Raw genomic sequence first — 25248 nt, forward strand, 5'->3', positions numbered from 1 at the left:
CCGCTCACTATACAGTGAGTGAAGAAAGGCCGTACTGGGCCCTGGGCCATCAAGGGAGGCTCCCATGATGGGGTCATGTGCGAATACAGGAGCCTTAGGGAGGAATGGGGTATTACGGGGTTAAATCTCTGCAGCTATTTTTGAAATGGGGGGCGGGATCAAAGGGGGGAAGTTAGGAGGAGGAGGGGGAAGTGGGAGTAGGGACAGTTAACAGGAAACCGCCATTTTGTGGTACACTGCCGTAGCACTCAATCACCTGTCCGTGAGCGAGCAAAGCTCCCACCCACCCTCCCGTTAAAATTTTTTCTCTTTTCATGGGGTTTTTCTTTTTCTTTTGTTTTATTTACTACGGGTATACATGTCTTATTGGCTTGGGTGAAGGCTTGTTATTGTCATAGCAGTGTGACAGGGGAGGGAGGTCCTCGAGGTTGGTGGAAAGGGGGACTGAGGATTGGAGGGGGGATATTTATTGGTCCTGGACTCGTTCTGAGTGGATCCCATGTGGATGTGGTGGATCATTCCATGGAACGGATTATTAAGGGACTTGGATTTGGCCAGGTTGGTCACTATCTGCCTCCGAGCTGGTGCTTAGCGGCTGGGGGTAAGACTAAGCCTGGAGGCCAAGGAAAAAAGAAATATGCATATCGGTAGTGCTTAATTTGTGGCTTCGAGGACCACCCCCTTCCTAGGTTGGGATATTGTTAATTTGTTGTAATTGTATGTTAATAAAAGGCTGCTGTGGCCATTTAATCCAAATTTGGTCTAATGTAATTCTTTGGGATTTTCAGGTCAATGTCTTTTAGGCGGTCTGTTCTAAAGAAGGGAATGAGGGAATGTTAAAACGTCGAAAGGAGGTTATGAGTCAAGTGTACCCCTCACGTCATGACTAGAGATGAGCCACCTCCCCAATGTTTGGGTTCGGTTCGGTTCTTCGAACAGGGACATGTTCGATGAACTGTTCGTTGAACGTTCGACGAACACCGTCGAACCCTATTGAAACCAATGGCAGGCAAACGTAAACACATACAAACACATGGAAAACACATAGAAAACACCTTAAAAGGTGTCCAAAAGCTGACAAACTGCTCAGAAGACACAACAAACACATGGAAAAGTCACAACTACATATAGTCATGGGAAAAGAAAAGAGGTGGAGGAGTAAAAGGAGGAGGAGACACAGATATAGGCATGTCATGCCCTTCTAAAATCAAGAAAGGCTGGAGTAAAAATCCTAACTCACTCTACCAACACCCAGATGTCTTGACAAAAAAAAAAAAAAAAAAATATCTTTAGGTAGAATGGCGGCGGGTCTTTCCTTAGAAGACATAGTGGTACCCCCATTGGGAGTTGTGCCAAAAAATGAACCCAATACATTCAGTCTAATCCACCATTTGTCATATCCAAGGGGCAGGTCAGTAAACGACAACATCGACGAGGCAATCGGGCGGGTCAAGAAGTTGGTAAGGGGCACCCTAATGGCCAAAACAGACATTGAGGGGGCGTTCCGGTTACTACCTGTGCCTCCGAATAGTGTCCTCCTATTGGGCTGCTTCTGTGAAGGAGCATACTACATAGATTGCTGTTTGCCCATGGGGAGATCCATATCCTGCTCACTAATTTAGGCGTTTAGTTGCTTCCTCGAATGTGTCGTCATGGACGTTTGTAAGGCGGCACATATTATCCATTACCTCGAAGACTTCTTATGCCTGGGCCCAAAAGATTCACCACAGTGTGAAAACACGCGGTAGTCCACCTGTGAGAGGGAGAGAGCTGGAGGGAGAGTGGACACCCCAGAGCCAAGGGGTTAGATTGAGAAAGAAAGAAGGCGGTGTAGCTTGCTTTATGGGTGGGGTACTCTGTTGAGTAGCAGAAATTGCTACTAGGCCCAAAAGGATTTCCTGGGCCAGATGCCGTTACAAAATAGTAGTTAGGTAAACAGGCGGTGTAGCTTGCTTCATGGGTGGGGTACGCTGCTGAGTAGCACTAAATTCTACTAGGCCCAAAACGATTTCCTGGGCCAGATGCTGTTAAAAATAGTACTTAGGTAAACATGCGGTGGGTGGCTGGGCTACTCTGCTGACTAGCAGACACTGAAGCTTTGGAGCAGACCTCTGAATACCAGGCCATAGTATGAGTAAACAACTCTGCAGATGACCCCACCCACCTGGAATTGACGATGGCAATGTCATGTAAAACTCAGCAAGGGGACGAAATAAAAGAGTCTCCATTTTTTCAAAAAATTCGGCCACAGACACCACTTAAGTGGCATCAATTCCGCCAGAGTTTTTTTAAAACGGTTGGTGAGGTGATTTTCAAAAATCATCAAGCTTTTAGTCTCCCCAAGATGACACAAGGGTAGAAAAGTCCTTGCGGATCCAGGATTTGTTCATTTTGATGAACATTAGTCTGTCTACATTGTCACTGGACAGCCGCGTGTGCTTATCTGTCAGCACACCACCAGCAGCGCTGAACACACGTTCAGAGAGAACGCTGGCTGCGGGGCACGAGAAGATCTCCAAGGCGTGAGTGGTGAGCTCAGGCCATATTTCAAGATTGGAAGCCCAAAATGAGCAAGGGTCCAGTTCCACAGTCATATGGCATCGATGTTATCTTGGAGATACTCTTGTACCATCCTCTCTAAGCGTTGGCTGTGCATCAGATTTCTTGTCTCCTGTGGCCTTGCAAAGGATGGTCTAAAAAAATCTTGAAAGATTGGAAAAAATTGCTGTTACCACCAGATACGATGTTACTGTTACGGTTAGAGTGATGACTCGATAGTTCCACGGCTGGCAAGTTAGAACTCACAGATTGACTACGTGCACCACTGGTGTTTTGTGGAAAAGCAGATGTTAGATTCTGTAACAGTCTCTGCTGATACTCCTGCAAGCGTGAATCCTTTTCTATGGCAGGAATTATTTCCCCAAATTTGCTTTTGTACCGGGGATCTAAGAGTGTGGCAACCCAGTAGTCGGCATTAGTTCGGATTCTGACAATCCGAGAGTCATGTTGCAGGTAGTGCAGCAAGAAGGCACTCATGTGTCTTGCGCATCAAGGAGGACCAAGTCCTTGTTGTCTTGGTGGTGGTGAGGTAAGAATCATGCTTCCTTCGTCTGCCCTCCCCCCCAACCTCGCACAACAGAAATTTGATCAAGGTCTCCCTCATCTGATGAGTCTTCCATGCCCAGCGCCAGTTCGACCTCCACTTCTTCCTCGCCTCCTGCACCTTCCTCAACAGTTTGGCTGCTGCCATGCGCCCTCGGTAATCCCTCTCCCCCAGCCTCCAATGCCAGCCACCTTGGTGCTGCCAACCTTCTTGACCTTGGAGATATGATCCCTTCTGCATTCCACTCCTCCTGTTCCTCCTCCTCCTCTTGTTCCACGACCTGACTCCGAACACTGTGTAAGGTGTGCTCCAGCATGTAAATCACCATAATGGTCATGCTGATAATGGCATCGTCAGCACGAAACATCTTTGTTGCTATTTCAAAACTGTGCAGAAGGGTGCATAAGTCCCTGATCTGAGACCACTCCTGCTGCATGATTTGCCCCAACTCTTGAGCTCGTTGGCCCAGGCTATACATCATAACGTATTGCAACAGGGCTCGTCGGACAGTGCAGACACTGCTCCTAGGCCCAAAACTATTAACTGGATTAGATGCAGTAAAAATTGAGATACACAGGAGTTATACTTTGTTTCACAGGCTTGCTACTCTGCTGATGTGCAGACACTGCTGCTAGGCCCAAAACTATTAACTGGATTATATGCAGTAAAATTTGAGATACACAGGCGGTATAGTTGCTTCACAGGCTGGCTACTCTGCTGATGTGCAGACACTGCTCCTAGGCCCTAAACTATTAACTGGATTAGATGCAGTGAAAATAGAGATACACAGGCGGTATAGTTTGTTTCACAGGCGGGCTACTCTGCTGACATGCAGACACTGCTCCTAGGCCCAAAACTATTAACTGGATTAGATGCAGTAAAAATTGAAATACACAGGTGGTATAGTTTGTTTCACAGGCTGGCTACTCTGCTGATGTGCAGACACTGCTCCTAGGCCCTAAACTATTAACACGATTAGATGCAGTGAAAATAAAGATACACAGGCGGTGTAGTTAGTTTTACAGGCGGGCTACTCTGCTAATGTGCAGACACTGCTCCTAAGCCCAAAACTGTTAACTGGATTAGATGCAGAGAAAATAGAGATACACAGGCGGTGTAGTTAGTTTCACAGGCGGGCTACTCTGCTGACGTGCAGACACTGCTCCAAGGCCCTAAACTATTAACTGGATTAGATGCAGTGAAAATAGAGATACACAGGCAGTGTAGTTAGTTTCACAGGGGGCTACTCTGCTGACGTTCAGACACTGCTCCTAGGTCCATAACTTTTAACTGAATTAGATGCAGTAAAAATTGAGATACACAGGCGGTATAGTTTGTTTCACAGGCTGGCTACTCTGCTGATGTGCAGACACTGCTCCTAGGCCCTAAACTATTAACTCGATTAGATGCAGTGAAAATAGAGATACACAGGCGGTGTAGTTAGTTTCACAAGCGGTTTACTCTGCTGACATGCAGACATTGCTCCTATGCCCAAAACTGTTAACTGGATTAGATGCAGTGAAAATAGAGAGACACAGGCGGTGTAGTTAGTTTCACAGGCGGGCTACTCTGCTGACGTGAAAACACTGCTCCTAGGCCCAAAATTGTTAACTGGATTAGATGCAGTGAAAATAGAGATACACAGGTGGTGTAGTTAGTTTCACAGGTGGGCTACTCTGCTGATGTGCAGACGCTGCTCCTAGGCCCAAAACTATTAACTGGATTAGATGCAGTGAAAATAGAGATACACAGGCGGTGTAGTTAGTTTCAAAGGCGGGCTACTCTGCTGATGTGCAGACACTGCTCCTAGGCCCAAAACTGTTAACTGGATTAGATGCAGTGAAAATAGAGATACACAGGCGGTGTATTTAGTTTCAATGGCGGGCTACTCTGCTGATGTGCAGACAGTGCTCCTAGGCCAAAAACTGTTAACTGGATTAGATTCAGTGAAAATAGAGATACACAGGCGGTGTAGTTAGTTTCACAGGCGGGCTACTCTGCTGACGTGCAGACACTGCTCTTAGGCCCAAAACTGTTAACTGGATTAGATGCAGTGAAAATAGAGATACACAGGCGGTGTAGTTAGTTTCACAGGCGGGCTACTCTGCTGACGTGCAGACACTGCTCCTAGGCCCAAAACTGTTAACTGGATTAGATGCAGTGAAAATAGAGATACACAGGCAGTGTAATTAGTTTCACAGGCGGGTTACTCTGCTGACGTTCGAACACTGCTACTAAGCCCAAAACCCCAAAACGATTTACTCGGTTAGATGCAGTAAAAATTGAGATACACAGGCGGTGTAGCTAACTTCACAGGCGGGCTACTCTGGTGACATGCAGACACTGCTACTAAGCCCAAAACCCCAAAATGATTTACTGGGTTAGATGCAGTAAAAATTGAGATACACAGGTGGTGTAGCTAGCTTCACAGGCGGGCTACTCTGCTGACGTGCAGACACTGCTACTAAGCCCCAAACCCCAAAACGATTTACTGGGTTAGATGCAGTAAAAATTGAGATACACAGGCGGTGTAGCTAGCTTCACAGGCGGGCTACTATGCTGACGTGCAGACACTGCTAATAAGCCCAAAACTCCAAAACGATTAACTGTGTTAGATGCAGTAAAAATTAAGATACACAGGCGGTGTAGCTAGCTTCACAGGCGGGCTACTCTGCTGATGTGCAGACATTGCTACTAAGCCAAAAACCCCAAAACTATTAACTGGATTAGATGCAGTGAAAATAGAGATACACAGGCGGTGTAGCTAGCTTCACAGGCGGGCTACTCTGCTGACGTGCAGACACTGCTTCTAAGCCCCAAACCCTAAAACGATTTACTGTGTTAGATGCAGTAAAAATTAAGATACACAGGCGGTGTAGCTAGCTTCACAGGCGGGCTACTTAGATGACTATCAGACAATGCTACTAGCCCAAAAGGATTGGCTGAGCTAGATTACACCAAATGCTGTGACTAACACTTGCACAGCACTGGCTCAGACCTGCCTGGCAAACAGTGCCATGAACTGCTGTAACCTACCCTGAAAAAGGTTGATATTACAACTAGTCCTGACTCCTCCCGACTCCCTAAACCTATCTCTCTGACAAGTCGCTCCAAAAAAACACTCTTAGTCTGTATAGCGCCCACAGCAGCAGCGGTGCCGTCTAACACTAAGCTGCAGCAGTGAGGAAATGGTGGCGACGGGGCAAATGGCTGGTTCTTATAGGGCAAGGACATGTGACATACACAGCCAATGACACATGCCCTTGCTTGTGTGCATCACATACACATTGCTGTGTGTGTGCACTGCTGATAGGCTGAGAGACTACACTGCCCCTCTGTAAATGCGGGAAAGAAAAAAAAAATGGAGATCGGCATTATTTCAGCACAGATCTATCCCCCTCTTCCCCCCCCACCCACTATACACTGAAACAGTCCATTAACAATGATAAACAGTTTTAATGTGCAAATCAAGCTAGGCTTTTGGTGAACGAACAGCTATCGAACAGAAACTCGAACAGCCGAATTTTAAGCAAATTGTTCGGGTTCGTCGACCGACTTGAACACCGCCCAAAACAGCTCGATTTTGAAATTGGCGAACAGTTTGACTCGAACAGCGCTCATCTCTAGTCATGACTGAACCGCTGCTGCCCCCAAAACCTGAATGCTGCTGGGAGGAATAAAGTTCATTTCCTCCTGGCAGCAGTGCTCAAAATCACAGCACCGTGAAGGCTCAATAGCATTTTTCCTTGTGACAGGCTCCCTTTAAGAGAAGAGAAAACATAACTTGATAAAGTTATTGCACAAATATGTATTTGTGATTCATTTACTTTAAGAAATGAGTACAATGAATATGATAAAATTGTTTGTGATACTGGCTGACATTTTTTTGTATAAATCAGAATATGTTTCACAATAATGGTGCCCAAATCCAGAAATCATGACTGAATATTTGGAGAGGCAGTACTAAAGAGATAATTGCATAGACAAAAATATAGCTTTTGACCTAGGTAATTCACCACACTACTTACATGCATTTCCCAATTTGCTTTGTGCAGATAACTGTTTTTTACTTTTATTATGCCTTCACCTGCCATTATTTATTGTAATGCTTTTTAGGGACACTAAATATCTGATTTTTCTAGACCATAATGTAAAGGAGGCTTTGCTGCAATTTCAGCTGTTCATGAACAATGCTGGAGTTATTTCTGATGAAATACAAAACAGATCCTTTGTCCTAATATCTGACAATCCCTTAAATATATTATCTGGGGAAAGTCAAAGTCTTTCAGGGGCTTGGACCTGTGAAAAATAGCAAACTCATTGATGCTCATCTACCAGCCCTCACGTGGTTCCAGCACAGGCTGCAGTCTAGTCTGCACTGACACAGGATGAGTAGATGTCAACGTTTGACATTTGACTCCACCGCAGCTATCTATCTCAACGCGTATTGCAAGCCCCTAACGGGATTCTTGCACTATTTGTGCACAATTTCTCTTCATGACCTTCCATATGAGCAAGGTTTGAAAAAGACCCAAGATAGGGTCGAAACGTTACCTTTGCACCTTTGCCTTCCTCGTTTGACCTGACTGCGGTGAATTTATTGCACTTTTTTGGGGATTTAAATAAATCTTTTTCTTTACTAAAGATATGATTTTCTGAGTGCGACTGTTTATCTTTACAATAACATTTGACAACCAGCATGCCTGCAGTGGCCTGTGATTGGCTGCAGCAGTCAGGTGATGAACGCACCTCATCATTGGATGTTTTTGGATGATGGACTGTCTATATCACCTGATCTGATTGGTGCAGAACAAGCCATCTGACCTCTTCAGCCAATCATCGTTTTTCCTGCTGCTGATGAAACAATAAGAAGAGTGCACTGCATTCACAAGATTTTTGCAAAAAAGTCAGTTTTTATTGCATATACAGTCTTTCACCGCAGTGAATAGTTTTACAGTTGCTGATGATGCATATTGCGATAGCTTAGATTTAGGTAATTTTTCGACTAGGCCTGTGTCGTTCTCAAACATAAGAACAGCTGTGTTGAACTTGTAGGGAAGCTGCTTGGTTGAAAGAAAAAGTAGTAGAATTTTCCAATAGGGGCATAACCATGGGTGTTTGGTGGGTCTGATATAGAGCGCACCATCCGCTATCTGTATTGATCACTGTCTTGTCACTGTTGTGACATCTGTATGATCATTTTTTTGCAGCTGCCTGACATACATAAGGCATCCATTTTATACGTCAACAATTAATAAAACTTTACAATGCCAAATACAGTTTCTTATATTAATAATTGCAATAGATCAGTAAAAAACAAAAAATAAAAGCCTTCTGATTTTTTTTTAATATGACATCCTATTTTTTAAGACACAAAAGAGCATAGCAAAACCAAAAACACTCAGTTTCAAAAAAATCACAGTAATCTGCAAGTGCTAGTAAAAAGATGTAAAAAACAGGGTATTTGGTTGATGCGTTTTTTGCAAAAAATGTATACTAAGCTGCTCCACCAAACGTCAAGGTATACCCATATAGAGCAGTCCTAACTGATGTATGCAATCCCTATCTGATGTATTTAAAATCCTGATCATCTGTATATTACCTGTGCGAACAGGGTTCAGAGAGGAAATGTCCATGTGGACACGCTGAGTGGAACGGCTTGATCAGGTCTTCGATCATCAACAGATGATCAGGTTTTTAAATATATATATATATATATATATATATATATATATATATATATATATATATATATATATATATATATATATATATATATATATATATATATATATATATATATATATATATATATATATATATATATATATATATATATATATGTCAAGCTTGACAAAGGCTCAGGAGGAGCCAAAACATTGCCCAGGATGAGTGGGGCAGAATAAAGTTTTTTTCACTTTTTTCCACCTGAAACAGTTGGAGTGCTGCCTTCATTTTTTTCTTCCTTCTAGATAGATAGATAGATACAGTGCCTTGCGAAAGTATTTTGCCCCCTGGAACTTTCCAACCTTTTCCCACATATAATGCTTCAAACATAAAGATACAAAATGTAAATTTTTGGTGAAGAATCAACAACAAGTGGAACACAATTGTGAAGTTGCACGAAATTTATTGGTTATTTTAAATTTTTGTGGAAATTCAAAAACTGAAAAGTGGGGCGTGCAATATTATTCAGCCCCTTTAACTTAATACTTTGTTGCCCCACCTTTTGCTGCTATTACAGCTGCAAGTCACTTGGGGTATGTCTCTATCAGTTTTGTACATCGAGAGACTGAAATTCTTGCCCATTCTTCTGTGGCAAACAGCTCGAGCTCAGTGAGGTTTGATGGAGATCGTTTGTGAACAGCAGTTTTCAGTTCTTTCCACAGATTCTCGATTAAATTGAAGTCTGAACTTTGACTTGGCCATTCTAACACCTGCATACGTTTATTTGGGAACCATTCCATTGTAGATTTTGCTTTATGTTTTGGATCATTGTCTTATTGGAAGACAAATCTCTGTCCCAGTCTCAGGTCTTTTGCAGACTCCAACAGGTATTCTTCAAGAATGGTCCTGTATTTGGCTCCATCCATCTTCCCATCAATTTTAACCATCTTCCCTGTCCCTGCTGAAGAAAAGCAGGCCCAAACCATGATGCTGCCACCACCATGTTTTACAGTGGGGATGGTGTGTTCAGAGTTATGAGCTGTGTTGCCTTTATGCCAAACATATCGTTTGGCATTGTTGCCAAAAAGTTCAATTTTGGTTTCATCTGACCAGAGCACCTTCTTCCACATGTTTGGTGTGTCTCCAAAGTGGCTTGTTGCAAACTTTAAAAGCCACTTTTTATGGATATCTTTGAGAAATGGCTTTCTTGCCACTCTTCTATAAAGGCCAGATTTGTGCAGTGTACGGCTGATTGTTGTCCTATGGACAGACTGTCCCACCTCAGCTGTAGATCTCTGCAATTCATCCAGAGTGATCATGGGCCTCTTGGCTGCATCTCTAATCAGTCTTCTCCTTGTTTGAGATGAAAGTTTAGAGGGACGGCCGGGTCTTGGTAGATTTGCAGTGGTATGGTACTCCTTCCATTTCAATATGATCGCTTGCACAGTGCTCCTTGAGATGTTTAAAGTTTTGGGAATCATTTTGTATACAAATCCAGCTTTAAACTTCTCCACAACAGTATCACGGACCTGCCTGTTGTGTTCCTTGGTCTTCATGATGCTCTCTGTGCTTCAAACAGAACCCTGAGACTATCACAGAGCAGGTGCATTTATACGGAGATTTGATTACACACAGGCGCATTATATTTATCATCATTTGGCATTTAGGACAACATTGTTTCATTCCGAGATCCACAATGAACTTCTGGAGTAAGTTTGCTGCATTGAAAGTAAAGGGGCCTAATAATATTGCACGCCCCACTTTTCAGTTTTTGAATTTCCACAAAAATTTAAAATAACCAATAAATTTCGTTCAACTTCACATTTGTGTTCCACTTGTCGAATCTTCACCAAAAATTTACATTTGGTATCTTTATGCTTGAAGCATGATATGTGGGAAAAGGTTGGAAAGTTCCAGGGGGCCGAATACTTTTACAAGGCACTATAGATAGATAGATATAATGTGGACCCTGAAGTTGTTAATATATGATATTTAAAATGTTCCTAAGTCCTGGGGCAAGAAAACAGATAAAACATGAAAATCTGTTATTAATTCTGCAAAATGTTTTATACTTTAGATTTTGTCACACTTAGTCTTTATTACTATATACTGTTAATATATTCCTCTTCTTTATTTCTAGTATTGTAATAGACAACATTCAATAAACAAACGTATTAATAAAGGGCATTTTGTGTCTGTAAATTACCTGAAAACCTTTTTTTTGCTTACATGACATGACAGAAGGAAATAGCTTGTTCAAAGCAATAGCACAATAGTGTATGATATTGCCAGTTCTCCTTGCAGAAATATTCACTCAATACTAAAGTGTCATATCTCTTGTATAGCTGTACAGGATGAAAATGACCTTTAATTTAATTTCTGCAAGCATGATTCAAAGAGTGATAAAGCCCTTATACAACAACGTGTGACATTAAGATTTCTCAATGTTATTTCTGTTGCTAAATGTTCCTAACACATTGAAAATGGAAGTTTGGAAATTTGTATTTTATGCTATAGTCTGTCCTTTGCAAACAGCATTTGGAAGGCATTTGGAATATAGTTATTTTATTTATTTTATTGTTATAGTTTTCATTAAACTGACTTACATTTTAAATCGAGGCAAAATAACAGGAATTTATTGAGCAGTTTTTCATGTATATTTACTGTAAAACATTTTAATGTACTTTTACAAACGTAAGTGTCTTTCATATGTTTTGTACAAGGATTTAATCCATGTAGAACGCTTGATGAAACCTCAAATAAAGTGCAGAACTGTGTTTTTACGTTAACAGGCCTTAAGGAGATGTAATGGCAAGGGGCAGCAGTCTGTTTTAGAGATAGGACTTTGGGAGCCGTCTGTGTGATGAAAAAGGGAAGACATTTGAAGCCTTTACGGTAGAGGGGTTCATGAAACAGCAGTCTTCTGTTAGAGGTGGGATTATTGGAAGCATGTGAAGGAAGCACTTCAACTAATTTAGGAGACTAGTCTGGGATCTGATGAATTTAGAAGTCTATTTTGTATATTGATTAATATATGTGTTTGGTCTGAAATCTGAAATAATTTGGAGGTATGAAAATGTTGGGTCAGCTTAGGAGTTTGGATTCATTTCCCAGTTTATTCTGGGAGCTTCTTTAACTTCTTCCCAACATCTGCCACAAATATATGGCAGATTTCTGGTGCTCATTTATGGTTTACCTCAATGGCAGATACACCCCTTTTCGAGTGGCTTAGTGTCACCTTTTTGGTGGATTCACTCTTCACATACAGGAAAAAGCCCCTTCCTCAGCTCTCTGATGGAGGTCTTCTCTCTTTATGATGTGAAACTGCACCCCTAACAGTATAATATGCAGCTACTTAAAAGGATTGTACCAAATTCAAAAGATATCCCCTATCTACAGGATAAGCAATAACTTACTGATCGCTGAGGGAATGAAGTGGTGGTTTACCATGTACACCTCCGCTTCACGCATCCTCTATGGGGCTTCCAGAGATAGTTAAGTGCACCATTTGACTGGTCTTCGGCACTGCCGTTAAGACTGAATAGAGTGGAAGTGCGTATAATTGACCAACACTCCATTCAAATAGCAATATTCAGAAACCCAGATCTTAGGTTTCATGGGGGTCCTTGTTATCATATTTTCAGTGATAGGGTATTTATAGAATGTAGAGGGGATAACATCCCAAATTGCCACAAACCTTTGAATAACTGTCCTGTGTCCCTTTCTATTGTCTGTTGGCAGCATGCCATTTGCAGAAAGTTCTACCTCCAATTCTAGCTAGCTATGACACTGACCATTTCTGCCTTACTGCACTGCTTTAACTGCTTGGTCAAGCTCCACCAGCAAATATAACCTACAAAAAATCCCAAAAATATTATATGACCTTCTCTTACAAAGACAAAACAAAAAAGCTCAATGTTAAAGTGTATTGTAAAAGAACTATAAAAACTAAAATTTAGTTACTAAATTATATCAAATTAATATAATAGCGTAAATAGTAGAAATAGTAACTAGTGTAGAAGAGAAAAGAGTAAAAAAAAATGCATGGGGAAAGGAAAAAATAATGATACTCCTTAAAAACAAAAACCCCTATTACAGAGACAAAAATAACCCACCACTAATTTTATCAGACAAAATATATTAAGTATGCATGTATTATCATGTCATATTCATATGCCTAACTGTGGCCAAATATGCCCCAATATGGACAGGTTACTAGTATATAAAATTGGAAGCGATATTACAGAAAATAAACTAAGATACAACTTAGGATTGATGATACAATAATCAAGCAAGGTGAAAATGGAGCCATAACGCAATAAGCCAAATATGCTTTGTGGCATCTACAATATGGAAAGTGGATGCAATAAGCCGAAAGGGGAGAAGGAAGCTGAAGCACCTTGACTCGCATTTCAGCACCACTGTTCTGAAAAACCTTTAGATATACAGTCATGGTTAAAAAAAATTGGCACCCTTGAAAATCAAGTACTTCTCCCAGAAAAGGATTGCAATTACACAAGTTTTGCTATACATTTTTATTTCAACACACAAAAAAAACTGAAGAAAAATAGGCAAATTGGACATAATTTGCATAATAAACATATATAGTCAGAACCGTATTAATCATTAAAAATAATTAAACACAATTGACAAACAGAAAGGATACATAAAAATAATAAACAAAATGTACAGAAAAATCATAATTAAAAAATGTGGAATAGGAATAAAATGTATATAATAAGTGAATTCAATCAATATGCAATGCAATTAGTAAGGATTGAAAAACGATTAGTCAAAGAACGTCTGATTATAACAAGGTAATAAATAATACTTAATCATCTTGAAGAGTAGAGCAATATAACCCAAAATAATGAATCACATAACAAATACTGACAAATAATGTAGGTAAATGTGAAAAAAGTAAAATAAAAAATAATTGAAAATTGCTGAACCTATTCATTAAAGCTCCATTGTGAAGGACTGAATAGTTGATCTCTTCCGAAAAACGACAAACCAATGATGAAAGAACACGCAGGCGGCTATACTGGTGTACATGGCAGAAACGAATTCGACCAGGCAGGATACTGTATGGGATCATATGAAGCACAAAAACATAGCCTGTACAGGCTTTTACCCATGTAAAGTTTTTATTATGTTCTTTACATGCATTTTTTTACTGTGGAAAAACACAATATCTTACAGTCGCAGCACAATAGATGACATTTATAAAACATCATTCATGTGTTGTGGATTTTTGCACTGTGTTTGAGCTGCGGAGCAATTATTTTAAAACTACATTGAAAATGCATAAAAAATGCGAATAATGGATGCAGTGGTTTTCCTTCCAAATCTCTGCATTTTTCATGCAGAAAAAAACTATAAAACTCACAGTATGAACATACCCTTAAAGTAAGTTCACTGTAGGTTTTTTCAGCACTTTTTTCTGCAATAAAACTTGATCTCTTGGCAGGAAAGAAGCTGAAAAAAAATTTTGCTTGGCTTTTCTTGTGTTTTTTGCTTCATTGTTGTGGTTTTTTTTTGGTGTTTATTTTACATGCTAGATTTGTCTCTCATTCATGCAGATAAAGTTTAGTGCAAAAAAAACCCTCCTATTCCAAAGAGTTTGGTTTTGGCATTAAAAAATGCAGCAAAACCTGATGCCTGCATTTTTGCTGCAGATTTTCAGCATTTTTTCACCACCCATTCATATCAATGGGAGAAAAACGCTGAAAAAAACAGGAAAGAAGTGACATGCTCTATTGTGCAAAAAGAGATGCAAAGCACAAAATACTGATGACAAGAAAACCAATGTGTGTGCATGAGATTAATGAAATCTCATAGACATAGCTGGTGCTGTAAAACGTAGCTGAAAATTTGCATTGAAAAACGCATTAAAAAAGCTGAAAAAACGCAGAGTGTGAACTTACCCTAAGGCTGGGGTCAGACTTGCGTGTGCAATGTGAGAAACTCGTGTGAGTCAATCACATCAATACCTGGCACTGCCACCGGCACTTGGGACTGGAGAGTGCGGCTGCATGTATTTCTATGCCGCTGAATGCTCCGGTCCCGAGTGCCGACAGCAGTGCTGGATATTGATGCCAGGGACTCACATTGCACTTGCAAGTCTGACCCTTGCCTAAAGGTAGATTACACTCCCTATATCCCTATGTCACAGGTGAATACAGAGCATAACTGCTGTATGCTGGCAGAAAATTAGTTACACTGCGCATGATCAACCAGGAGCAGTAAACTGCACTGCAGCATGATGGACTCATTGCATGGTAAATAGAGGCTTAGGTGCATCTTTTGCACAATGGGGGAGATATAAAAATGATTTATATTGACTCAAAATAATTAATATACAACAGGTTTACAATATTCTAAAACCATATTGTAGTTTTGGTATGTACAGTATGTATATATATATATATATATATATATATATATATACATGTTCACTGCTCAAGAAAATTAAGGGAACACTTAAATAGCAGAATATGACTCCAAGTAAATCAAACTTCTGTGAAATTAAACTGTCCACTTAGGAAGCAACACTGTTTGACAATCAATTTCACATGCTGTTGTGCAAATGGAATAGACAACGGATGGAAATTATTGGCAATTATCAAGACACACTCAATAGAGAAGTGGTTCTGCAGGTGGGGACCACAGACCACATCTCAGTACCAATGCTTTTTGGCTGATGTTTTGGTCACTTTTGAATGTTGGTTGTGCTTTCACACTCGTGGTAACATGAAACGGATTCTACAACCCACACAAGTGGCTCAGATAGTGCAGCTCATCCAGGATGGCACATCAGTGCGAGCTGTGGCAAGAAGGTTTGCTGGGTCTGTCAGCGTAGTGTCCAAAAACTGGAGGCGCTACCAGGAGACAGGCCAGTACACCAGGAGGCGTGGAGGGGGCCATGGGAGGGCAATAACCCAGCAGCAGGACCGCTACCTCAGCATTTGAGCAAGGAAGAACAGGAGGAGCACTGCCAGAACCATGCAAAATGACCTCCAGCAGGCCATAAATGTTCATGTGTCTGCACAAATGGTTAGAAGCCAACTCCAGAGGACGGTCTGAGTGCCCAACGTCCACAGATGGGGGTCGTGCTCACAACTCAACACGGTGCAGGATGCTTGGCATTTGCCACAGAACACCAGGATTGGCAAATTCGCCACTGGCACCCTGTGCTCTTCACAGATGAAACAGGTCCACACTGAGCACATGTGACACACGTGACAGAGTCTGGATATGCCATGGAGAGTGATCTGCTGCCTGCAACATCCTTCAGCATAACCGGTTTGGCAGTGGGTCAGTAATGGGGTGGGGTGGCATTTCTTTGGAGGGCCGCACAGTCCTCCATGTGCTCGCAAGAGGTCTGACTGCCATTATGTACCGAGATGAGATCTTCAGACCCCTTGTGAGTCCACATGCTGGTGCCGTTGGCCCTGGGTTCCTCCTAATGCAGGACAATGCCAGACCTCATGTGACTGGAGTGTGTCAGCAGTTCCTGCAGGATGATGGCATTGAAGCTATGGATTGGCCCGCCTGTTCCCCAGACCTGAATCCGATTTAACACATCTGTGACATCATGTCTCGCACCATCCACCAACGCCACATTGCACCACAGACTGCTCAAGAGTTGGCGGATGCTTCAGTCCACATCTGGGAGGAAATCCCTCAGGAGACCATCAGCCGCCTCATCAGGAGCATGCCCAGGCGTTGTAGGGATGTCATATAGGCACGTGGAGGCCACACACTACTGATCATCATTTCCTTGTCTTGAGGCATTTCCACATTGATCATTTTTAGGTTTTATTGTTCTCAACACATTCCACCATGTAATAAATAAAGATTTACAACTGGAATATTTCATTCAGTGATATCTAGAATAAGGGATTTTAGTGTCCCCTTTATTTTTTTGACCAGTGTATATATATATATATATTGGCGTGTCATGGATTTTCTTTACAGTGGGTGACTATATAAGCATACAACTAGCCAGTGGCATAACAACAAAGTTATGGGCCCCGGTGCGAATTTTCAAATGGGGCCCCCCCATGCCAAAATATTTTCCACCCAAATTCACATGTTTTCTATTCATTTTGCACACTATAGTTTTGTTGCAATATTTAATAAATATAGGCATATTTAAATACAGTATTCAAAGCAAAAGATATTCAAATGCTGCACAAGAGTTATGGCCCCATAAGATGCTCCGTATAGCCACTGCCCCTTATAGTGCTGCACAAGTGTTATGGCCCCATAAGATGCTCCGCACAGCCACTTGCCCCTTATAGTGCTGCACAAGTGTTATGGCCCCATGAGATGCTCCGCACAGCCACTTTCCCCTTATAGTGCTGCACAAGTGTTATGGCCCCATAAGATGCTCCGTACAGTCACTGCCCCTTATAGTGCTGCACAAGAGTTATGGCCCCATAAGATGCTCCGCACAGCCACTTGCCCCTTATAGTGCTGCACAAGAGTTATGGCCCCATAAGATGCTCCATATAGCCACTGCCCCTTATAGTGCTGCACAAGAGTTATGGCCCCATAAGATGCTCCACACAGTCACTGCCCCTTATAGTGCTGCACAAGTGTTATGGCCCCATAAGATGCTCCGTACAGCCACTTGCCCCTTATAGTGCTGCACAAGAGTTATGGCCCCATAAGATGCTCCACACAGTCACTGCCCCATATAGTGCTGCACAAGAGTTATGGCCCCATAAGATGCTCCGTATAGCCACTGCCCCTTATAGTGCTGCACAAGAGTTATGGCCCCATAAGATGCTCCATATAGCCACTGCCCCTTATAGTGCTGCACAAGAGTTATGGCACCATAAGATGTTCCATATAGCCACTGCCCCTTATAGTGCTGCACAAGTGTTATGGCCCCATAAGATGCTCCGCACAGCCACTTGCCCTTTATGCTTTTGCTGCCATAAAAAAAATAAATCACATACTCACCTCTCTTTGCTCAGGACCCCCGGCACTTTCAATATTTACCTGGCTGCTCATCGTGCGGCTCCGTCTTCGGCATTTGACGTTCAGCAGAGGGCGCGCACTGACTACGTCACCATGCCCTCTGACCTGAGCGTCACTGCCAGAGGACGTTGATGACAGAGCCGCACCGGAACGAGGAGCAGTAAATATCGCGCAGCGCTGCGCATCGCTGTATACTCACCTGCTCCTGGTGCTGCGTCCCTGCTTCTTCCACCGCTGCATCTTCTTCCTGTATTGAGCTGTCACAGTTACCGTTCATTACCGTTCATTACAGAAATGAATATGCGGCTCCACCTCTATGGGAGGTGGAGCCGCATATTCATTTCTGTAATGAGCGAGACCATGTGACCGCTCAGTGCAGGAAGAATCTGCAGTGCTGGAAGAAGCAGGAACGTCCAGGGACCGCGCCGGCAGCAGGTAAGTATAATTAGAGAGCCCCCGCCACCCCTCCCCTGCTTCCCGCCACTACTCACATACAAATTATGTCTGCACACCTCCGGGCATCTGCAAATAACAGGACAATTAAAGATCGGCTTGAGGGACCCCTCAGCAGCAGAAGGAGGAGGACGCAGCAACAGCAAGTTGCAGCTTTTTAGGTTTAAAAAGTGCAAGCTGCGGCACTTGGCCACTCACCCAAGCAGCTGCGGAAGCTGCCTTAGACCACTCCTCTCCTTTCCTTTGTGGCTGAAGGTCTGAAGGACCTGTGGACACGCCTCTCCAGGTCACAAGGTTGGATCACGTGATCACATTGAATCCATCTTCCCCCATGTAACTGGAGGACCTGCGGTGACGGCTCCCTGCTGCGGGTCACTCACAAATGGTGGGTCATCTTGGGTCATTTCATTCTCCTTCACTACTGTCCATGGGGCCCCTAAGTAGTCTGGGCCCCGTCGCAGCTGCGACCGCTGCAACCGCGGTAGTTACGCCCCTGCAACTAGCTAGCAATAATATTTGATGAAATGCAGCAGATGCAGGTGAAGTGCTAAAAGCATTTTGATAACATGATTCATTAAACCATAAAGATGGCCTGTCACCAGGTCAAAAGTAGTCAATTTTTCAGGCTAGGCTGGGGTAGCACATTAACCCCTTAGTGACATAGCCAATTTGGTACTTAATGACCAGGCCAATTTTTACAATTCTGACCACTGTCACTTTATGAGGTTATAAGTCTGGAACGCTTCAACGGATCCTGCTGATTCTGAGATTGTTTTTTCGTGACATATTGTACTTCATGGTAGTGGTAACATTTCTTCGATATTACTTGCGATTATTTATGAAAAAAATGGAAATATGGCAAAAAAAATTAAAATGTAGCAATTTTCAAACTTTGGATTTTTATTCCCTTAAATCAGAGAGATATGTCACAAAAAAATAGTTAATAAATAACATTTCCCACATGTCTACTTTACATATTTTTTGTTAGGGAGTTATAAGGGTTAAAAGTTGACCAGCAATTTCTCATTTTTACAACACCATTTTTTTTTTAGAGACCACATCACATTTAAAGTCATTTTGAGGGGTCAATATGATAGAAAATAACCAAGTTTGACACAATTCTAAAAACTGCACCCCTCAAGGTGCTCAAAACCACATTCAGGAAGTTTATTAACCCTTTACGTGCTTCACAGGAACTGAAACAATGTGGAAGGCAAAAATGAACATTTAACTTTTTTTTGCAAACATTTTGCTTCAGAACCATTTTTTTTTTATTTTCACAATTGTAAAAACAGAAATTTAACCATAAATGTTGTTGTGCAATTTCTCCTGAATACGCCGATACCCCATATGTGGGGGTAAACCACTGTTTGGGCGCACCGCAGAGCTTTTTCAATGCAGGATTGGCTGGAATTGAGATCGGATGCCATGTCACGTTTAGAGAGCCCCTGATGTGCCTAAACAGTGGAAACCCCCCACAAGTGACCCCATTTTGGAAACTAGATCACTTAAGGAACTTATCTAGATGTGTGGTGAGCACTTTGAGCCCCCAAGTGCTTCACAGAAGTTTATAAAGTAGAGCCGTGAAAATAAAAAATCGCATTTGTTTACACAAAAATGAATTTTCGCCCACAAATTCTTATTTTCACAAGGGTAACAGGAGAAATTAGACCACAAAAGTTGTTGTGCAATTTCTCCTGAGTATGTTGATACCCCATATGTGGGGGTAAACCACTGTTTGGGCGCACCGCAGAGCTTGGAAGAGAAGGAGTGCCGTTTTACTTTTTCAATGTAGAATTGGCTGGAATTGAGATTGGACGCCATGTCGCATTTGGAGAGCCCCTGATGTGCCTAAACAGTGGAAACCCCCCACAAGTGACCCCATTTTGGAAACTAGACCCCTTAAGGAACTTAACTAGATGTGTGGTGAGCACTTTAAACCCCCAGGTGCTTCTCAGAAGTTTATAACGTAGAGCCGTGAAAATAAAAAATCGCATTTTTTTCTACAAAAATGAATTTTTGCCCCAAAATGTTTATTTTCACAAGGGTAACAGGAGAAATTAGACCACAAAAGTTGTTGTGCAATTTCTCCTGAGTACACCGATACCCCATATGTGGGGGTAAACCACTGTTTGGGCGCACTGCAGAGCTTGGAAGAGAAGGAGTGCCGTTTTACTTTTTCGATGTAGAATTGGCTGGAATTGAGATCGAACGCCATGTCGCATTTGGAGAGCCCCTGATGTGACTAAACTGTAGAATCCCCCCACAAGTGACACCATTTTGGAAACTAGACCCCTTAAGGAACTTATCTAGATGTGTGGTGAGCACTTTAAACCCCCAGGTGCTTCACGGAAGGTTATAGCGTAGAGCCGTGAAAATAAAAAGTCGCATTTTTTTTCAAAAATGATTTTTTTTCCCCCAAATTTTTATTTTGACAAGGGTAACAGGAGAAATTAGACCACAAAAGTTGTTGTGAAATTTCTTCTGAGTATGGCGATACCCCATATGTGGGGGTAAACCACTGTTTGGGCGCACCGCAGAGCTTGGAAGAGAAGGAGTGCCGTTTTACTTTTTCAATGTAGAATTGGCTGGAATTGAGATCGGACACCATGTTGCGTTTGGAGAACCCCTGATGTGCCTAAACAGTAGAAACCCCCCACAAGTGACCCCATTTTGGAAACTAGACCACTTAATGAACTTATCTAGATGTGTGGTGAGCACTTTAAACCCCCAACTTCTTCACAGAAATTTATAAAGTAGAGCCGTGAAAATAAAAAATCTTTTTTTTCCCTCAAAAATGATTTTTTTAGCCTGCAATTTATTATTTTCTCAAGGGTAACAGGAGAAATTGGACCCCAAAATTTATTGTGCAATTTATGCTGAGTAGGCTGATACCCCATATGTTGGGGTAAACCACTGTTTGGGCGCATGGCAGAGCTCGGAAGGGAAGGAGCGCCGTTTTGGAATGCAGACTTTGATAGAATGGTCTGCGGGCGTTATGTTGCGTTTGCAGAGTCCTTGATGTACCTAAACAGTAGAAACCCCCCACAAGTGACCCCATTTTGGAAACTAGACCCCCCAAGGAACTTATCTAGATGTGTGGTGAGAACTTTGAATGCCCAAGTGCTTCACAGAAGTTTATAATGCAGAGTCGTGAAAATAAAAAATGTATTTTTTTTTCCACAAAAAAAGATTTTTTAGCCCCCAAGTTTTTATTTTCACAAGGGAACAAGAGAAATTAGACCCCAAGAGTTGTTGTCCAATTTGTCCTGAGTACACTGATACCCTATGTGTGGGGGGGACCACTGTTTGGGTGCACGGCAGAGCTCGGAAGGGAAGGAGAGCCGTTTTGGAATGCAGACTTTGATAGAATGCTCTGCGGGCGTTATGTTGCATTTGCAGAGCCCCTGATGTGCCTAAACAGTAGAAACCCCCCACAAGTGACCCCATTTTGGAAACTAGAGCCCCCAAGGAACTTATCTAGATGTGTGCACCATTTGACTTTTTGAGCGCAAAATTGGCTGTGGCGTTTAGAGACCCCTTGATGTACCTAAACATTGGAAACCCCCCAAATCTAACTCCAACCCTAACCCCAACACACCCCTAAGGCTTCTTTCACATTCAGTTGTTTGGCATCAGTCAGCTCTGACATAGTGACGGATCCGTCACAATTGTTGAGAAAACGGTTCTAACGGATCCGATTTTTTGACGGATCCGTTACTTGGGGGTTGTCTGGGATAAGTATCTACTTTTTGGAGCATGAGCAATTGAAAAAGCGGATTGGGGCGACGGATCCGCCGAAATGACAGTAACGACGGATCCGTCGCCCATAGGCGGCCATTCTATGGAATGACGAACGCGACGGATCCGTCGCGAACCGCCATTTCGGCGCAGACAAAAAACGTTACAATGGCCGTCAATGTCTAGATGACGTCCGCCAAATCTCGACGGATCCATCACATGGCGGATGGAACGGACGACCATCCGCCACAATCCGTCGCTAATGCATGTCTATGGGAAAATAGCGGAACCACCAAAAAAAATGGCAGATCCGCTATTTGATGAAAATGGCGGTTTCAGACTGACGCCAAAAGACTGAAGTGTGAAAGAGACCTAACCCTAATGCCAACCCGATCCATAATCCTAATCACAACCCTAAGGATAATCGCAACCCTAACCTCAAAACAACCATAACCCTAATCAGAACCCTAAATCCAACACACCCCTAATCCTAATCTCAACCCTAACCTCAAACCTAACCCTAATCCCAATACACCCCTAATCCCAACCCTACCCTTAACCCTAATCCCAAACCTAACCGTAATCTCAAACGTAACCCTAATGCCAACCCTAATCCAAACCCTAATCCCAACCCTAACCCTAACTTTAGCCGCAACCCTAGTCCTAACTTTAGCCCCAACTCTAACTATAGCCCTAACTTTAGCCCCAACCCTAACCCTAACCCTAAATTTAGCCCCAGCCCTACCCCTAAATTTAGCCCCAGCCCTAACCCTAAATTTAGCTCCAACCCTAACCCTAAATTTAGCCCCAACCCTAGCCCTAACCCTAACCCTAACCCTAGCCCTAACCCTAGCCCTAACCCTAACCCTAACCCTAATTTTAGCTCCAACTCTTCTCTCCTGCCGGCCGGCAGATGGCAGCAGAGAGCGGGCGCACTGCGCATACGCCCGCCATTTTCTTTTCATAGGAAGAAGCCGGCGGCCAGGAGAAGACACAGGAGGACCCAGGGACACCGGTAAGTATGATAGGGTCCCCAAATCCCCTTATTTCTCTGTCCTCTGATGTGCGATCACATCAGAGGACAGAGAATTACACATCACTTTTTTTTTTTTTTTTTGCGGTCGCCGGTAAACAGTTAATTACCGGCGATCGCAAAACAGGGGTCGGTAAAAACCAACCCCGATCATGTTCTTTGGGGTCTTGGCTACCCCCAGCAGCCGAGACCCCAAAGATCTCCCAGGTGCCAGCCGGCCATATTTAAGATGGCGGCGCCCATGGGGAGCCACGAGGAGCACTGGGGGAGACAGGTGAGTATCGGGGGGGCATCAGGGCGACCGGGGACCCCATTTCTCTGTCCTCCGATGTGCGATCACATCGGAGGACAGAGAAATTAAATGGGAAATCGCGGGTTTTTTTGCGATCGCCGGTAAACGGTTAATTACCGGCGATCGCAACTCGGGGGTCGGTAAAAAAACCCCGAATCATGTTCTCTGGGGTCTTGGCTACCCCCGGTAACCGAGACCCCAGAGAAAATCCGACTCTGGGGGGCACTATTCACTTTTTCCACAGCGCCGTTAATTAACGGCGCTGTGGTTTAAGTACCCTTAGTTGCCGCCGTTAAAAGGCGTATCGGCGGTCGTTAAGGGGTTAAAGCTGCCAAAAAGGAAACAGAGAAGCACATTGTTCTTCAACTATATCAATAGTAAAAGAATCATAAGTGAAAGTGTAGGCCCCTTAAAAAATTGTGAGGAAGAAAAGGTTGTTGTAGATGACGAGCAAAAAGCTAATATATTAAACACCTTCTTCTCCATGGTATTTACTGTGGAAAATAAAATGCTAGGTGAAATACAGAGAGACAAAGACAAACCCTATATTAAGGGTCATCAATCTAACCCAAGAAGAGGTACAAAACCGGCTAAATAAGATTAAAATAGATAAATCTCCGGGTCCGGATGGCATACACCCATGAGTACTAAGAGAACTAAATAATGTAATAGACAAACCATTATTTCATATATTTAGGCACTATATAGCGGCGGGGTCTGTTCCACAGGACTGGCGCATAGCAAATGTGATTCCAATATTCAAAAAGGGCTCTAAAAGTGAACCTGGAAATTATAGGCCAGTAAGTCTAACCTCTATAGTTGGTAAAATATTTGATGGGTTACTGAGGGATGATATCAGCATGGGTTTATGAGGAATCACTCCTGTCAAACCAATCTAATCAGCATTTATGAAGAGGTAAGCTATAGACTTATATCTTGATTTTTCAAAAGCATTTGATACTGTGCCACACGCGAGGCTGGTACACAAAATGAGAATGCTGGGTCTGGGGGAAAATGTGTGTAAATGGGTAAGTAACTGGCTTAGGGATAGAAAGCAGAGGGTGGTTAAAAATGGTATATTCTCTAGCTGGGTTGCTGTGACCATTGGGGTACTGCAGGGGTCAGTGTTGGGACCTATTCTCTTCAACATATTTATTAACTATCTGGTAGAAGATTTGCACAGCAAAATATTGATTTGCAGATGATACAAAACTATCTAAAGCAGTCAATACAAGAGCAAATAGTATTCTGCTTCAGATGGATCTGGATGAGTTGAAAACTTGGGCTGAGAGGTGGCAGATGTGGTTTAACAATGATAAATGTAAGGTTATACACATGACAAGAAGGAATCAATATCACCATTACACACTGAATGGGAAACCACTGGGTAAATCTGACATGAAGAAGGACTTGGGGATCCTAGATAATGATAAACTTACCTGGAGCAGCCAGTGCCAGGCAGCGTCTGCCAAGGCAAATAGGATTATGGGGTGCATTAAAAGAGGTCTGTATACCCATGATGAGAGCATTATACTGCCTCTGTACAAATCTCTGGTTAGACCGCACATGGAGTACTGTGTCTGAGTAGGTGGTGATGGCTAACTCCGTCAAGGGGTTCAAGAGAGGCCTGGATGTCTTCCTGAAGCGTCACAACATCGTATCTTACAGTTATTAGGATCTTTAGAAGGACGTAGATCTGGGGATTTATTATGAAAGAATATAGGCTGAACTGGATGGATAAATATCTTTTTTCGGCCTTGCTAACTGTGTTACTATGTTACACTTGCGAGTGCAATGCAAGAAACTCGTGTGAGTCTCTCGTCTCAATACCCGGCACTGCCGCCGGCATTCAGGACCGGAGTGTCCAGCTGCATAGAAATACATGCAGCCGCACGCTCCGGTCCTGAGTGTGGGCGGCAGTGCCGGGTATTGAAGCGAGAGACTCGCCCAAGTTTGTCTCTTTGCACT

The 25248-nt window shown here is 42.8% G+C and overlaps 1 long non-coding RNA gene across 1 annotated transcript in view; it reads left to right on the forward strand.

Moving 5' to 3' along the window:
• LOC143818381 (uncharacterized) overlaps window positions 1–25248 on the forward strand; it is a 305598-nt gene that overhangs the window by 273234 nt on the left and 7116 nt on the right. The window lies entirely within an intron of this gene.

Source organism: Ranitomeya variabilis, chromosome 3 (genome assembly GCF_051348905.1).
Source record: "Ranitomeya variabilis isolate aRanVar5 chromosome 3, aRanVar5.hap1, whole genome shotgun sequence".
Classification (NCBI taxonomy): domain Eukaryota; kingdom Metazoa; phylum Chordata; class Amphibia; order Anura; family Dendrobatidae; genus Ranitomeya; species Ranitomeya variabilis.